This window comes from Otolemur garnettii, unplaced genomic scaffold (genome assembly GCF_000181295.1).
Source record: "Otolemur garnettii isolate 467f Iridium unplaced genomic scaffold, OtoGar3 scaffold00205, whole genome shotgun sequence".
Lineage (NCBI taxonomy): Eukaryota > Metazoa > Chordata > Mammalia > Primates > Galagidae > Otolemur > Otolemur garnettii.
Genome location: NW_003852600.1, coordinates 2237596 through 2254897, shown reverse-complemented (window position 1 = coordinate 2254897; position 17302 = coordinate 2237596). Strand labels below are relative to the sequence as shown.

The window sequence follows — 17302 nt, the reverse complement described above, 5'->3', positions numbered from 1 at the left end:
TGAGCTACAAGGCGCTGAGCCTTGGTCTCTTTTTTTATGCAACAAAATGTCAAGAATGGACTTGGCACTGATTCTCAAGTTAGAGGAAACTCAACAAACTGATACAGTTGCAAAAATGTAAGCAGTTTTCTGTTTCCCACACAGAAGAGTGTGGGTGAAATCTATCTTGAATCACAGGACTAACCATTTCTTTGGTGGGGAAAAAAAAGGAAGATGAAAATGATTCCTTATCTACGTCTGCACTATTCACTTTTGTAGAAGTAAAACTAACTCAGAGATGTGATCATCCTATTACACTACAAGATAATTTTGGAAAGTCTGAAACAAAAGAAATCTGGTATACTGTAAATACTTATAATGGAGAAATATTAAAATATAAGACCTGAGTAGAATTGCAATGACTTCTTTAAAAACAAGACTTATTTTTTAAAACAAAAGTAATGATGACTTATGTACGGAAAATCTTGTTTATTGTTCTATTTTATAATTTCAAAGTCATAATTACCGTACACCAAACACTTTAATTTGAAGCATTCGATACAAATAAACCCCTAAATAAATTCTAAATAAATCAATTCTTTTGTATTCCTTAAGATATTAGGTTAAGACAATTTTTGTAAACTTAGTTTTTTTTTTAAGTTTATCGTTTTGCTGCACAAATTACTGTATCACAATAACTAGAAGTCGTGGTTGGAAGTAACAATACAGTTAAAAAATGAAGTTTACTCTCAGGCTGATACTTGCCCCGGCATTTGCCCTTAGTTGCCGTCACATAATTTCTTTCAAGAAGAATAAATGTTCCCACTCCAGAGAGTCGACATATTATATCTTAAATATCTCTTACTACAGAATAGAAAATAAATAAAGTTTATCAGCCTTTAGTCTCCATTTGTAGGATGACGATTTCAACTCATCACCCACCTTTAATCCCCAAAGCTATTAAATTCTTAAATATCCACACATTATAGTGAAACATATAACATTCTTAGTACAGCACATCCTGCATGAGTTTTATTATTTTTATTCGTTTAAAAGATTGTTATATTGTACATATAACCACTATTTTTTTCTTTTCTTTTCTCCTACTGTCTTGGCAAAACAGCGCGATCCTCCTTGGAGTAACCTGATGTGGTTCCAGATTTGATGCCAACTGGTTGTCACCTAACTTGACAAGTCTCCTAGCCTCTCATAGCCTTTCATTTTTCATATGAAACAGTGAGGATTTACTTAAAATAATACATAACCTTAAAGTCCTGTTTTCAAGTCTCATCCCCTGAAATTGCACAACTTGACCGCACTGGTGGGGGTGGCCTTTTCCCGACAGTCCGCTTGAGGGCGCTGTGGCCACGCCGGCGCCGAGAGGCGAGGAGCGGCCCGGGGCGGGGATCGGGGCCGTCGACGTTGACGCAGCGCGGTGCACCCTGGGAGCTGTCACTAGGCCCTTCGGCTCCCGGCCTCCGTGTCGCCGCCGCGGTTGCCAGGAGAGCGGCGCCGGCGGGGAGCGGCCGAGCCCACGGCAGGTAACTGCGTCCCCGCTCCCAGCGAGGCCGCTACAACGGTCGCCTCCCCGAGCATCCTTCCGGCCCGCTGGTTCCGGGGCCGCGCGGACTCGCCGCGGGTCCGGCTGCGGCCGCTTCGGGGGTGTTGCCTCCCGGGCCCCGCCGGAGCCGCCACGCCGGGCGGCCGCCCTCAGGTTTCCGTGGAGACCGGAGCTGCGGGGGCCCGGAGGGCCGGAGCGGCGCGGCGCGGGGACAGCCCCGGCGGGGGTGGGGGCGGGGCCGGGCGGGGGGCGCCCGTGTTGGGGTTGCCGGGGCCGGGGCCGCCTCTCGGGGTCCGGACGGCGGGGACGCGGGCGCCGGCCGCGGCGCGCGCACGTGGGGGCGGGCGGGGAGCGCCGAAGTTTATCAGGAGGAAGTCCTGGTGGTCACACGGAAGTTGTTAACAATCAGCGCCTTTGATTCCAGGGCCTTTTAAAGTTGCAACAGCAGGATACCTGTTTCGTCTCCTCTACCCTGAGCCGACATTTCTTAGAATTCTGTGGAGTTTGAGAAATGCAGAGATTGGGAAAATCTGATTTAATGACTGTAGTTAAAGCCATAAAAAAATTGGTGGTTGCGGAAAATGCGTGACACGTTGCCCTGAAATACAGAGATAAAAAAAAAAATTCCTCAATTTCAGTGTCTTTGACTGTTGTCCAGGCAGACGCAAATTCTTAAATTTTAATTGTACTCTAGATATTACTATGGCCCGCTGTGAGTAACACATACCACCTGCTAGACAGTGCAGTGATTTAATCGGGCGTGGTTTCAATTTACTGGGAATTAAAACCACCTGTCCTCCTGCTTTCTTTCTCTGAGTACTCTCACCCACCGCTCAGAGCTAAGGCCTTCTTCTGAACTGGTAAATAATAGCAGATCTCCAGGTGGGCTTGATTATTAGGGACCCCATTCTTGGACAAGGAATTAAAACGCCCACGATAATAGTCACACTAGAAACTGTGATACTATAACCAAAATGTTAAATGTAAGGTAAATGTTGTTAATTAAATGTTTGTGTAGATCCAGAAGACTCCTCTTTCGTGTTTAATGGCCTGGGAATGAAATGCTGCAGCTAATGGGGGATGACCTCTCTAAGCCTCTGTTTTGTCATCGCTTAAGAGAATTTAAAATTTTCGCAAAGTGAAGTTTCTGTTGAACCATGTTGTAAAACCATTTAGTAGGCTTACTGCCCCCAAAACAGTGTTCTATGACCAATATTTGGAATCCTCACACTGGGTTAGACTAGGTTGTTTGTTCTTTTAATTTGCTTATAAAGGCAGGAATCATGACTGTTGTGCTTGTGCATATCCGTGATAATCTACAGGGTGGTTTAGTCAACTTAGTTTCTTCGACTTGACCTGACCTGAGAGCCTGTTTTCTCAGGACCAACTTGTTAGCATCTCTTAGATTATAAACTCAATCATAACTCAGAAATGGGGCTGAGTCCTCTTGCAGCTTTGGGTGGGCAACCTGTAGCCTTCCAGTTTCAAGACTGTTCTTTTGTAAGTGCCAAAGGAGGAAAGAAAAACTTCATCTTTCTCTGCTGCACCCCTTTCAATTAATTTTGTTCAGCAAAATTGGGATTTCATTCCACAGGCTGCATCTAAGGACCTAGAAGGACACACATCCCCCACCCCGTGAGCATGAAGAGTTAGTGTCAACTCAGTTGTACAACAAAAGAATTATGCTTTCCTTAGGAAAATATATTGTATTAATATTAAGCATACAAGTAGGTCTCTTTGAATCTTAATGACACAATAGTATGTTGTTTTTTCTGGTTTTATAGTGCTTTTCTTTAACCATAGTTAATTAATGTTTTGAATTTGATTTTATGATGGAGTTACTGATTGTGTTCAGAATGGTATTTTAAAGTTTTCAACAAGACTTGCTGATAGGGCGGCACCTGTGGCTCAGTGACTAGGGCACCAGCCCTGTATACCGAGGGTGGTGGGTTCCAACCAGCCCGGCCAAACTGCAACAAAAAAATAACCAGGCGTTGCAGTGGGCGCCTGTAGTCCCAGCTATTGGGGAGGCTGAGGCGAGAGAATCGCCTAAGCCCAGGAGTTGGAGGTTGCTGTGAGCTGTGATGCCACAGCACTCTACTGAGGGCAACAAAGTAAGACTCTGTCTCTTTAAAAAAAAAAAAAAAAGACTTGTTGATAATGTCATTACTTTTACTACAGTGAGTTCCTCTTCTAGATATTAATTCTTAAAACTATGAAATGTGAAAGAAGCCACCTGAGAAATACTGAACGTGTAATGACTACATAATTTTAAGGTTTAGATCATCAAAAAGAGGTAAAGGTTAAAACAGATCCTGAGGGAGTTATTGCTAAATTGCTTTAGAAGTAGAATGTAAGTGGTGAGTACAGTCTAAAATTGTTCTGCTGTGGTGTATTAGGTATTATCACCTAGGGAGTGTGGTTATTTGTAACTTCGTTAGGGGTCAGTGCTATTAATGCACAGTGTTGTTTGGGAGGAAAGAAGAGAGAAAAGAACATAATTTTAGTAGATAAGTCTTAATTCAGCTATTTCTTTCTCTGGAGTAAGACTGAAGTGTAAAGCTAATATTTTTGTGTAATAGGTAAGTTTTTATTGAGAATTAATCTTATGAAAATTTGATCCTCTTATCTTGAAACTGTAATTTTGTTTTTCTCTTTGTTCTGTTTACTCCCTCCTCCCCACGCTATCCAACTCTGAAACTTCAATGACCTTTCATTTTATAGGTCAAAGGTACAGTATTAAACTTAAAAAGGAAAAATTGACATACAAATTTTGTAAAATGATGTGCACTCATTTTATGCATATATTTCAATAAGTTTTAGCAAATACATACAGACGTGCGTAAGCATAGTCCAGCTTTGGGACATGAATCACGCAGGCCCGTTCTGTTATGCTTTTACACTCTTAGAATGCTGTCTGTCTCTACATTTCTAAATTATACTTGTCTTTTAAGACATAGCTCAAAGGCCACTTTGCAGATCTCTTTTCGATTACCTCATTTGAGTTAATTTCTCCCCTCCGACCCTCCCGTGTCCCCTCTGGTCTTCACGGTGGCGGAGCGAGTGACAGGCATAGCGCAGGCTCTTACGTTGCTCTGTCAACCAGATGGGTTCATGTCGTGTTTCCAAAATTGCAGTCGTTTTTATATCATCTCCAAAATGTTGGCCACGTCTGTATACTTCCTGTAGACTTAATATGTATTTCTTTATAAAAGAGTGATTATTAAAATAATTTTAAAAGAGAACTTGAAATAACTATGAATAAAAAGTAGGTAATATTTGCCATAAACAGATGAGGCCATAGAGATAAAAATAATGAAAACAAAAATGTTGCTAATTTCTAGCCACATGCTATTGCCTCCTAAAGCTCTGTTTAAAGGGGAGATTGGCACAATTTCGAGGCATTGATAACATCTTGGCACTAAACCAAAAATTTCTTCTTGATTCAGTCACAGGAACTGAAAGAGAATTCAGCTGGGAATAACTTCCTCACTGGATTTAGTGCCATTAGCCCTGTCCTCTCAATCCCTCTCGTTGGTGGCCCAGATTTGGGAGCTAGAGGGTTAAAGGAGCTTAAATCCTTAGATGTTTTATCTGTGCAAGAATTGGAAAATATAGGCTTAATTGTAAATTCAAAAGTATACTAGACTTTAAAAATACAGTACAAAGATGAAAACTGAATATAATCAATACTGAATCAGATTTTATCTGTTTTTTTCCAAAAATGTTCTCAATATTACTAGTGTTACTTTTAAAAATAAAATACCGGCTCGGTGCCTATAGCTCAACCAGCTAAGGCACCAGCCACGTACACCTAAGGTGGCGGGTTCGAATCCAGCCCGGACCCACCAAACAACAGTGACGGCTGCAACCAAAAAATAGCTGGGCGTTGTGGCGGGCGCCTGTGGTCCCAGCTACTTGGGAGGCGGAGGCAGGAGACTCGCTTGAGCCCAGGAGTTGGAGGTTGCTGTGAGCTGTGATGCCATGGCACTCTACCCAGGGGGACAGCTTGAGGCTCTGTCTCAAAAAAAAAAAAAAAATACCTAGTGTGTTATTATTAGGGTGTGTTAGTTTTAAGATAAACTTCCAAATATAAAAGAAAATCTAAATCTGAACCCAAGTGGAAGCGTTTTATGTGACAAGCGGTAATGTTTATGTAACATTACTATAATGTTTATACTGACAAAGCCCCTGTTAAGAGTAAATGAGATAATAAACTTAAAAAAACTCATATTCTTTCTCAAACCACTTAAGCTTTATATAGCTATAGTTTTATTCTGCCAAAGACATTTCCAGCCTTTTTTCTTCTAATATAATGACAATTTCTCCTTTCACGTGGAGGGAGTTTTATATGAACGGGCAGGAAAATAGATTCCCTGTTCTTCTGCGAGATGTTTTCCGAGTCACATCTTCATATGATATGCTAATGACTCGCTGTTACGCTGTGTCCATAGACAAAGCGCGCGGGTGAATAGACTGTTTAGTTTGGTTTTATTGGGTTTGTTTGGGTGTTTTTTTTTTTTTTTTGGGGTGGGGGAGAGGTTGAATTTTTTGGGACAGCGTCTCCCTCTGTTGTCCTGCGTAGAGTGCCATGGGGTCATAACTCAAAGCAGCCTTAAACTCCTGGGTTTGAGTGATCCTCCTGCCTCAGTCTCCTGAGTGGCTGGGACTACAGGCACCCCCCACAATGCCCAGCTAATTTTTCTTTCTTTTTTTAAGTAGCAATGGGGTCTCGCTCTTACTCAGGCTGGTCTCAAACTCCTGAGCTCAGACGATCCACCTGCCTCAGCCTCCCAGAGTGCTAGGATTACAGATATGAGCCACTGTGCCTGGCTGGTGTTATTGTTTTTAAAAAACAAAATTAACCTGAATGGTGGTGATATGTTTATCAGTACATAGAATAAGTTGCTGTTGAACCAGAAGTCAGACTTCTGTTAGTCTACGATTGTGGGACACAGCCTCACAATGAAGGTAAAGACAGAGCCATCTTGGGTGCAGTCTTTATTTTATAAGAGAGCCTTCACCCAAGCAAGTTGTTTCTTGCCTGCTCTTCTGCCATAAAAGAAAGCAGCAGTATACAAGTAGAAGCAGTAAGATAAAATGTCATTAGAAGTAACAAGCGGCAGTAATCAGAAAGCTATGGAGGCACAGCGGTCTCAGTCTTTGAATTGTGCAGATAGGAGCCCCGAATGCTCGGCTGCTGCAGGTGCTAGAGCCCCAGCTACCTGAAACCCTTGGAGTGTGTTACTTTGTTCTGCTTTCCCTGAGAGTGAGAATTGTTTATATTGTATACCTCAGATGCCCCCCCAGACCACTGATGGCACTGTTTTGCTTGTCTTCAGCATGCTGGAACTGGTCAGTGGCTTTTCCTACACACTTGAACATTTTAAAGTCTCCTGCTAAGAAAAAAAATAGAACATAATACAGTACTTGCTTTAAAATTTGTCTCTGTCATTTTGAAGGACATACATACACAGTTAGATTCATATGGTATACAGTGTTGCCACCAATTAAAAGGTCACCTTGGAGCCTGAGTAAGGTATCTGACTCTTTATTATGCTGTCCTCAAAGCACAGTGCACCAGACTTACTTGATTTTGAGACTGCCTGTTAGTTTATACCAGGCGTTCTCAAACTATGGCCTGCAGGTCACATGCGGCCCACCTAGGACGTTTATCCGGCCCACCAGGTGTTTTTGCCGCCGCTGCCTGTCCTGCTTAGCAGCCAACTTGTCCTGGGGCCCACAGTCTGGCCCTCCAACAGTCTGAGGGACAGTAAACTGGCCCTGGCCCCCTGTTTAAAAAGTTTGAGGACCCCTCGTTTATACAACCTAGTAACCGTGATATATGTTATGTCTTTTAAGTTATAGAGGTTACAGTTGAAAAAAGGAAACATTTGAGAATAAACTCTTTTTTAGTTATCTAATACTGCATGACAAATTATCTCAGAATTTAGTGACTTAAAACAATAAGTATTTCTCACAGTTTTTATCACAAGGGATAAGGGGGTAGTTTGGCTCTGATGTTCTACCTCAGTTTCTTGTGAGGTTGTGGTCTGGTGTCCTGGGCTGCCGGCCTCTGCAGGTTTGACTTGGGTTGGAGAACCCACTTCCAAAGTGGGCTCACCCATGTGACTGGCAAGTTGTTTGGGGCTGTGCTGTTGGAGGGAAGTCTTGGTCCTACCCTGTGTGGTCCTCTTCACAGGGCTGCCTGAGTGGTCTTATGCCATAGAGCCTAACCTGCTCTAGAATGAGCCATCCAAGAGATGTCCAGGTGTAAGCTACAGTGTCTCACGGCCTTCTACTTCTGTGGTGCTCTACTGTTGTTTACACAGGCTGGGGGTGATTCTGTGTGGCAGGGACTGCACAAGAGGAGGATCCAGGAGGAACGGCTGCTGGAGGCCACCCTGGAAGCCAGTGTGTGAACTACGTGTCTAAACAATGGGCAGCACAGACAGATACTCAGTATGTGGTGTGTGCTGAGCTCAGGATAGCTTCGGAAAGAATATTCAAACATTATCTTAAAAGACCGCTTAAAGAATATTCAAACATTACCTTAAAAGACCACTTACGGAATTCTGTCGATTAAAAGATGCTTAAACACAGCAAGCTCTGTACTGACCGGTTGGCAGGTCTCCACGGTTCCTTGGGATGGGGAATGATTCTGGGTTTAGATGGAGCACTTAAGATACAGATTTTATTCATTTTGATTTTCTTTTTGTTTATTACAAGATGAAGAAAGGAGGAAGTGCCACATTTTACAAGCTGCTGTCTGATATTCTTCAGGAACATTATTCATTTACCCTTAGACTAAAATTTATTTAGTACCATAAATAGAGAATAATTCACACAATTTTAAAAGTATAAGAAAGTATACAGTGTAGGTAGTCCTCAACTCACAGTGGTTTAACTTATGATTTTTTTACTTCATAGTGGTGCAAAACCAGTACACATTCAGTGGAAACTGTTCCCCGTACCCGTGCACCCACTCTGATTCACTTTCAGTGCATTACTCAGTAAAGTACACGAGATGGTCAACTCTTGGTTATAAGACAGTAGGCTAACACGGGTGTTCTGAGCATATTGAAGGTAGGCTAGGCTAAGCTATGATATTTGGGAAGGTAAGCAAATTAAATGCATTTTGGACTTAACAGTCTTTTCAAGTTGGAATGGCTTTACCAGTACGTAACCCCATCGAAGTCAAGGAGCATCTCTCCAGTGGAAGAGCCTTCCTCTCCCTGGCATCACTCCCAGGTATTGCTCAAGACCCAGGAGGTAATCAGTCTTATTTTCTTGTACGTTCTTCCAGAGATATAGTGTCTATATGGAAATTAATGTATTTCTCTTTTTGGTATACAGAGCACACTATAAACACTATTCTGCACCTTGGGTTTTGTGTGGTTTGGTTTTTTTTTTTTTTTTTTTTGGTTAATATGTCTTGGGAGAATTTTCTAAATCATTATGTAAAATTTTTTTTTTTCTGAGACAGGGTATCACTTTGTTACCCTTGATAGAGTGCTATAGCATCATAGCTCACAGCAACCTCAAACTCTTGGGCTCAAGTGATTCTCTTCCCTCAGCCTCCCACATAGCTGGAATATAGGCGCCCACCGCAACACTCGGCTACTTTTTATTTTAGAGACAGAGTACTACTGTAGCATTACAGCTCACAGCAACCTCCAGCTCTTGGGCTTAGGCAATTCTTTTGCCTCAGCCTCCCAAGTAGCTGGGGCCACAGGCGCCTGCCACAGCGCCCAGCTATTTTTTTGTTGCAATTTGGCTGGGCCGGGTTTGAACTGGCCACCCTTGGTATATGGGGCTGGCGCCCTATTCACTGAACCACAGGCACTGCCAACTCGGCTGCTTTTTAGAGAAAGGGTCTCTCTCTTGCTCAGCTGGTCTCAAACATATGCTTTTTTTCTTTTTTTAACCAGTTAAGTATATGTTATTGTCGTTCAGTTTTTATAATGTTTATTGGTTATTTACTGTGGGTCACATACTTTGCTAGGAGCCAAAAATATGAGAGCTAAAATGATAGGTGAGGCCTATTATATGGTCATTAGCCCTGGAATCCCAGTAAAATTGCATTAAAGCCAGGCCGGTTCTGTGATAAAGGGAGAAGAACACGCAGAGGGAGTTCCCAGGAAGGAGGGGTGTGCGTGAGCGTGTGGGGTGGTGGGTCGGCGGGGCAGACTGACCCGGGGTGAGTGGACTGGCTACGGCAAGTCAGGGTGTAGTGTTTCAGACAGGAATAAAGGCTGGCTTTCAGAAAATGAATTTAAACCATGACCAAGCTACAGTCATTCAAACAATGTCATCCTGTCATAAAGATAGACATATATATATCAATAAAATAGAGAGCCCTAAAGTAAACACTAGTTTATGGAGTCCGAGGTCTTTGACAAACGTGCCAAGTCCACTCCATTGGGAAAGGACGGCCTCTTCAACAAAGAAGAAAAGAAAGAAGGAAAGGAAAGAAGTTGGACCTTTGCCTTATACCTTAAACCAGTGGTTCTCAAGCTTCCTAACGCCGTGTCCCTTTAATACAGTTCCTGTGAGGGGTGGCGCCTGTGGCTCAAGGGAGTAAGCGGCTGGCCCATGTACCAGAGGTGGTGGGTTCAAACCTGGCCCCAGCCAAAAACTGCAAAAAAAATTATATATATACAGTTCCTGTGGGTTGTGACCCACAGGTTGATAACTGCTGCTTTAAACAGAAGTTAATAGAAAATGGATTCAAGACCTAAATATATGACCTAAAACTATAAATCAGGAAAAGAAAGAAACCCATCCCTTACCTTAACAAAAGTTAATAGAAAATGGATTCAAGACCAAAAACTATAAAGTTTCTAGAAAAAGACATACGAGAAAAGCCTATTACTGGGTTTGGCACTGATTTCTTGGATATGACAGCAAAAGTACAGACAATAACAGCAAAAATAGATGAGAGGGACTACATTAAATGTGAGAATTTTTGTGCATCAGAGGGCAGTCAACTGAGTAAAAGAGTGACCTGTGGAAGGGGAGGAAGTATTTACAAATCACGTATGCGATAAGGGGTTACTAGCCAGAATATACACACACTGAGCAACTCCATAGCAAACCAACAGCAGAAAACCAATTTAAAATGGGCCAAAGATGACTACGTGTTTCTCTAAAGATAATATGTAATATGTAAGTAGTCAATATCCCTAATTGTTAGACAAATGCAAATCAAAGCTACAAAAAGATACCACCTTGTCAGGACCAGCCCCAAACTACAGGGAGTGTTCTTTCCCAGTGCTTGGTGGTGATGAAAGAATATAAGAAATAAAGACACAGGACAAAGATTGAAAGGGCTCGGGGACCAGTGCAGCCTGGAGTGAGGGTGAGGGGAATGCAGCCAACTCTGAGTCTGCTCGTTCTTACTGCTCTTCTTATTGACCCCTTACTAAGCTGAACCTGTAGGTCGGCGATCTGTTATGCTGGCATTTTCCAACCGCATAATTTCCTTAATCACGAATTCCATCTGTATTATTACTCTTACGTTATTTGTCAACTTCACAAACTATTCATAAAATGAGGAACAAGGAACAAAGTCCCAAAGCAGGATGTTAAATCAGACCAGCGGGCAAGTTCCACAAAGGGCTGTTAGACCCTCTGTCAGCTCGCGGGCAGACAGGCCGAGGCCTCGCCATATCCAGAGCTGGGGACGAGGAGGCTGGTCCTGCTTCCCTCCCTGAGAGACGTGCGTCTGTCTATCAAGATCTGCTGCATGTGCTGTCCCCAGCATGTCCTGTCCCCAGCATGTCCTGCGCCTACTCATTGTGCTACATTTTAATTTATGTTCAGACACAATTCAAGGTAGTGAGTCTCTAGTTTTCCAGTTTGCTGCCAGAACTTATAAATTACAATGAAGTATGAGAGGGACCTGAGGTGCTTAGTTATAACTTACAAGCTCTTATAATTAGCATACTTGCTACCCAGTAGTATTTTCGTATCATAGGAAATAAGACTGGCAATAACTGGTTTTTGAGCATTTTCCATGTGCAAGACACTCTGATAACTTTAATGTTACTTATTTTTGATAATCATTAAGATGTAAGTATTTTCACCTCCTTTAACAGATAAAGAAGCTGATGTTTGGGAAAATTAAGTACCGTGCCTAAGGTCGTAAGGCTGCTAAGTGTTAGAGCTGAGATTCCTGTGTGAGCTGCCTTAGCTGGGGGCCCTGCACTCTGCTGTTTCCTCAGAGCCCGTCAAACACTGATTTGTTACTGCATCTGTGTCCTGTCTTTGGGGACATGTGCATATGTGTCCTTCTCTTATGTGCCATGACTTTTGTGGACAGGCAGCATACGAATACGTGACAGTTGCACTGTGGCCTGAGCCAGTGGTTTCCAGGCACAATGTGTAGGCCTTTCACAAACTCTTAGTTAACAGAGAGTGACAGGATGAGCACAGTGATGAAAACTAAGCATTTAGAAACTTTATAGCAGTTTGATGTTGCTATAACAACTAAAGCATGTGGTTTAATATTTTAGAAAAGTATCTGTGATGGTTTAGGAGGTAAAACTGGTTCTTCACTGCAAACAGTTTGAGAAGGGTCAATCTGAGCTGTTAGAAAATGAAATCTGGGGAATCCTTGAGAACTGTAATTTGTGTTTATTATATATTAGATGTCAAATTCAAAAGTTGTCTAACATTAGACTTCTGATATATAACGGGTACTTGTATTTGCATTAAAATTATTGGGCAATTATAACCAAATTTTAGTATTTAGGAGTTGCCACCTTTTCACATGAAAAGCAAAGTTTTGCAGCAGAAGTTTGCTGATGAAACTTCTTACAGGAAGTCCTTTCTCTGTTTTCAGTAATTTTCATTAAGATTTTTTCTTTTAATATTGTGGGTATTATATATGTCCTAAGCTATATGAACTCTTTTTATTCGTGTTTAGATTTTTTCCTTTTTGCTAAATAAATAAATAAGAAAATTTAGATTTCTTACCTGACTCAACTTTTTAACTTTAGACACACATAAGAGTTATAAACTTGACAAACTTAGCTGGTCACTGTTGGCTTCCTTATTTATATCCGACAAAAGTCGTTTGCCTAAAGGATGTGCATATTGAGATATATGCCTTCAAAATTGTGTTATTGCCTTGGTTACAGATAAGTGGTCCTCATTTTCATTAATAGAAATGACTGTTGACTTGCTTGTCAGGTCAGTCTTCCCATGTATCAAGTGTTGTATATCCTCAAAATGGGTGTAATTTATCTTACTCTGGAGATCTTGCTGAGGAAAGAAAAACATTGTGCGTGTCACTACAGTCTGTGCATGCGCCTCCTCCCATTACCACCAGCGTGTTACTAGGGTTTCTGACAACTTAGTTGTTAGGTGCTAATTGCCTATGCTTTGAAAAAAGATGCTCATGAAAATGTTTTTGCCTGAGTTTGATTTAGTTTTGCTGATCTGTCTTCTGAATCTTAGAAACAATATTAAAAATGTTTTAGATTGTGTTCATTCTAACCATCGTTCCACATATCTTCCATTTATTACTATTTAACTCTTTGATTAGTTATAAAGTTTATGGCTTTAATTATTTGAGTATGCCGGTCTTTTGTATCTAAAACACATACAGGTATTACTTTGTGTGTATATTGTGTGTATTTATGGTTAAATCTAGTTGGTTTTTTTTTTTAGATTTTAGAAACCATAGATTGATGGTGAAACATCTTGCATAATTTTTAATTTGTTTGCAGTCTTAACCATCATATTTAAACACTTTGTTATGAATGTAGCTGGAGCCTCATAAATTCTGTGAGCTCAGCATATGGACATATGTAAAACATGGGCTCTGCTCTCAAAGAACTTTCACCTTAGCAGAGGAATTGTTTAGCAAACTCTTCAATAAAACAAAATTCTTCTTTATATGAAAGGTTAAGATTATTTTGTTTCACATATCACTTGAGTTCATATTTATCACGAGTTCCTCAGAGTACGTCACAATGCTGCCTTATGTTTAATTTGCACTCCTGAGAGCTTAGAGCATGAAGGGACAGAGCCCTGTGTCTACAGGGGGGTCCGTGCTGGGACCCCCATGGCATGCCTGGAGTAGTGAGTAGTCCTGAACCTACCTCTGTGATGTCTTTCCCATACATACACACCAACAGTAAAGCTTAAGTTATAAATTAGGCACAGTATTATTGTGCTTTGAGCCCATTATTAGTAAAATGAGGGTTAACCTGATAATCCCGGATGAAAGCTCTGCAGTTTGAGGTTCCATCATACTGCTCAGAATGGTGTTTCACTTAAAACTTGTTTATTTTGGGAATTTTCTATTTAATATTTTTGGTCTGCAATTGGCTGTGGGAAACTGGAAACCTCACAGACAGCAAAATTGTGCCTCAGGGGCAGTACTGTGTTACTGCATAAAGCATTTGTTTTCCTCTCGTAAACTTTGTTAGTTTAAGCCCCTAGAATCAAATATCCACAATTTCGAAGAGAAAAATAGATTGATTTAGGGTTACCTTATTTTGTCGTCCACTCTTATCCCTCCCAGTTAGGAGTGAAACTATCACGAGGTCAGGTTGTTCTTCTCAGTCAGCAACCAAATATAATGCTGGCACCTATATCCAAAAGTAACTCATTTCATATGTCAGGTGACTGCACTGAAGGTGACTGTTCTTTCAAATGGTGGGGTTTTGGCTTCTCTTTTTTCATGCTTGCAATAAAAGAGTTGAGGTAGAGAACTGGGAAGCTTCTGTTGCCTCTCTGTGGCACAACCTTAACCAAGGAAATTTTTATTTAAAAAATCAATAGCACTGTAGGCTTTTCTAACACAAACAGGTTTTACTCACAGCGGCTGTCCTCTTTACTTGTTCTTAACCTTTTTGTAAAGCACTATTGTGTGAGGATATCATGAAAGTGGTGGACTTTCTCCCCAATAAAATGTAAGACATAAATCATATGCGTCATTTTAGATGATTCGCAGATCCCTGCTGCCCAGGGGTTCTCAACCTTCCTCACACTGCGGCCCTTTAGTACAGTTCCTGTGGGCTGCAACCCATAGGTTGAGAACTGCTGCTGTAGCCTATTATTTATATATGCCTATGCACAGATTTGTTGAGATACTATTCACAGACAATACAATTTACCTAGTTGAAGTGTGCATTTAAACCAGATGTGGCGGCTCATACCCCTAATCCTAACTTTCTGGGAGTCCGAGGTGGGTGGATTGCTTGAGCTCAGTGGTTCAAGATTAGCCTGAGCAAGAGTGAGACCTCATCTCTACTAAAAAAATAGAAAAATTAGTTGGGCACTGTGGTGGGCTCCTGTACTCCCAGCTACTCAGAAGGCTGAGGCAGGAAGATCACTCAAATCTAGGAGTTTGAGATTGCTGTGAGTTATGACGCTGCAGCACTGTACCCAGGACAACAGGACAACAGTGAGACTCTCTCTTCCCCCCACCAAAAAAGTATATATTTAAAGTATATAAGAGTTGTCCAAGCACAGTGACTCACACTTGTAATCCAAAGCATGAGGATTGCTTGAGGCTAGGAGTTTGAGACCATCCTGGGCAACCTAGCAAGACCCCTTTCTCTGCAAAAAGAATTAGCTGGGTGTGGTGGCCCTTCCCAGTATTTGGGAAGCTGAGGTGGAGGATCCCTTGGGCCCAGAAGTTGGAGGCTCCAGTGAGCTATAATTGAAACACTGCACTCCAGCCTGAGCAATGCTCAGTGTGAAATGCTGTCTCTTTAAAAAAAAAAAAAGTGTGTAATACACTGGTTTTCATTATATTCACAGAGTTGTATAACCATCATTCCAGTCAATTTTAGAACATTTCTGTTACCCCCAAAGAAACCCCGTACTCGTTAGGACTTGACTCTCCAGTTCCCCTCAGTTTCCTCTTCCCACTCTAATCAACCACTCAGCTGACTTGGAATTGACTTCTGCCCTGTGTATTTGTCTATTCTGGACATTTCAGACAAATAAAATCACATACTATTAAACAGAACAACACACTTAGCATAGTGTGTTCAAGGTTCATGCATGTTTTAGTATGTCATTCTTTTTAGGACTGAACAATGTCCTCTCGGATTTTAGTCATTGATGCATCAGTGGGTTGTGTCCTCTTCTGGCTACTGTGAATGGCATTCTGTGGGGAGTCATGTGCAGGAGTTTGAGTGGACGCGTGTCTTCATTTCTCTTTGGGTTTATACCATACTCAGGGGCAGAGTTTCTGAGTCATGGTAGTTCTGTGTTTAATCTTTTGAGAACTACTAGACTGTTTTTCAGAGCAACCACTGTAATTTATATTTCCTCAGCAGTGTAGAAGGGTTCCAATTCCTCGTCCTCAGTGGTTATTATTGCCTGTCTTTTTATTTTAGCCACCCTGTGGGTGTGCCGTGCTGTGCAGTGGTTTTGGTTTCTGTCTCCCTGGCAGTTAGTGATGCTGAGGGTCATTTTATGTACTTGTTTACCATTTGTATATTTTCCTTGTGAGAATGTCTGTTCACATCCTCTGCCCATTTTAAAATTATTTGTTCTTTTATTATTGACTTGGAAGAGTTCTTTATGTTGTAAAATTGAAATCTAGTTTCTTGTCAGTATATGGGAGATATATTTTCTCCATTCTGTCTACCGTCTTTTTTCTTTTCTCCATGTTATCTTTTGGAAGTCTATTTTTTCTTTTGTTGCTTATGGTTTTTGGTGGGTCATGAGGTTTTATTTCTGTATTTTCTTCTACGAGTATTATAATTCTAGCTATTATATTTAGATCTGTGATCACTTTGAGTTAATTTTTTGTGTAGGTATGAAGGCGTCAGCTTCATTCTTTTGCACGTGACATCCAGTTACCCCGAACTACATGTGGGAAAGACTCTTCTTCCTTCCATTGAATTGTGATGGTCCCCGAGACACGTTCTTAGAGCTTCCTACACATCTGTGAGCCCAGCTGTAGGGAAAGGTACACAATTTTTCGAAGTCAGACAGGATTCTGAAAAAGTGGAGAAGTTGCCACATTAGTTTTTAAGTTGAGCCTCAGTTAAATCCTTGTTGTTATTCTGTGTTTGTCACCTATTGCCATGTAATAGTTACCCCTAAACTCAGTGGCCTAAACAGAACTTTCTATAGGTCGTGTTTTGGAAGTCTTACCTTGTAGTTCTGGCAAGAGTATCTTATGAAATTAAGATGTCACTTGGGGCCACAGTCAAATCAAGGCTTGGATAGGGATGGGGGACCTGCAGATCTGGGGCAGCTCACTCAGGCGTCTACTGTGGAAAGCCTCAGTGTCTTGCCACAGGGCCCTCTCCCTAGGGCTCCGTGAAGTATCCTCATGATGACAGCTCGCTCCCCCAGAACTCGTGATCTAAGAAGAGGGTAAGAAGGAAGCTGAGTGCCTTCAGGACCCTCAGCCTTTACACTCATCTCTTCTGCCTTATTCTTTCCGTTAGAATTGATCACAAAGTTCACCCCGAGGTGTAGAACGATTAGGCACAACTTTTGAAAAAACTATCAAAGAATTTGTGGACATATTTTAAACCACCACATATTCTTGTCAGTTTTATTTACAGTAAAGTCTAATTCTAAACAGCTAATGTTCTTACTAGAACATCATTATTACTAGATGCCCATTTATTAATAAAATAATCTCCAAATATTTATTCCCTCCCTTTCTTTCCTTCTTTCCCATCTACCCCTCATACCCTGGATGTTTCCAGTATAACCAGACTTACTATTGTTTAGCATCAAAACAAAGCAGAAGGGCATGTTCTTTTTTTTTTTTTT

The 17302-nt window shown here is 41.4% G+C and overlaps 1 protein-coding gene across 1 annotated transcript in view; it reads left to right on the top strand.

Moving 5' to 3' along the window:
• Window positions 1-1412: 1412 nt before the first annotated feature.
• The window catches only part of DOPEY1 (dopey family member 1), a 114578-nt gene continuing 98688 nt past the window's right edge, over window positions 1413-17302 (top strand). Inside the window, exon 1 of the mRNA XM_023507792.1 lies at window positions 1413-1520. The gene's annotated coding sequence lies outside the window, so the exon portion shown is untranslated. The remainder of the gene's footprint in view (window positions 1521-17302) is intronic.